The following is an 814-nucleotide window of genomic DNA, read 5'->3' on the forward strand; positions in this document are numbered from 1 at the left end:
GAGAAGCGTCCCGAGCTGGTGCTGGCGAAGGCGCTGGACCGGGAGGAAAGCGCCTTTCACGACCTGGTGCTCAGGGCGGTGGACGGCGGGGAGCCGGCGCGCACGGGCACGGCGCGGATCCGCGTGGTCGTGCTGGACGCGAACGACAACGCGCCGGTGTTCAGCCAGGCGGTGTACACGGTGCGCGTGCGGGAGGACGTGCCCGTGGGCTCCACGCTGCTCACYGTGAGGGCCACCGATGCCGACGACGGGCTGAACGGAGAGGTGAACTACATTTTTCAAAAAATCTCCGACACGGCATCGGAAATTTTCCAGCTGGACCCTGAGACAGGGGAACTCTCTCTCATGCGTGAATTGGACTTCGAACAAGCTTCCTCATATGAACTGGAGATGCAAGCACGAGATGGCGGGGAACTCTCCGACACAGCAAAAGTCGTGATCGCGGTGGCTGATGTGAACGACAATGCACCCGAAATCTCAGTGCGGTCGCTGGTGAGCGCRATATCCGAGGACTCTCYGGCCGGGACAGTGGTGGCCCTGCTGCACGTGCAGGACCGGGACTCGGGGGCGAACGGGGAGGTGAGGTGCTYGCTGGGCGCGGGGCTGCCGTTCCGCCTGCGGAGCTCGCTGGGCAGCTACTACAGCGTGGTGACGGCGAGGGAGCTGGACCGCGAGGAGGTGTCGGAGTACAACGTGACGGTGCGGGCGACGGATGGCGGGTCGCCGGCGCTGTGGAGCAGCGCGGTGCTGCCGCTGCGGGTGCTGGACGTGAACGACAACGCGCCGGTGTTCGCGGAGGCGCGCTACAGCGCCC

At 66.0% G+C, this 814-nt stretch overlaps 1 pseudogene; it reads left to right on the plus strand.

Annotated features, from left to right (window-relative positions):
- Positions 1 to 6: 6 nt before the first annotated feature.
- Positions 7 to 810, plus strand: LOC146600198 (protocadherin gamma-A10 pseudogene; annotated as a pseudogene).
- Positions 811 to 814: the final 4 nt, after the last annotated feature.

The sequence above is a fragment of the Rhea americana genome, unplaced genomic scaffold (assembly GCF_003343005.1).
Source record: "Rhea americana isolate MKP2758 unplaced genomic scaffold, rheAme1 scaffold_1253, whole genome shotgun sequence".
Taxonomy (NCBI): domain Eukaryota; kingdom Metazoa; phylum Chordata; class Aves; order Rheiformes; family Rheidae; genus Rhea; species Rhea americana.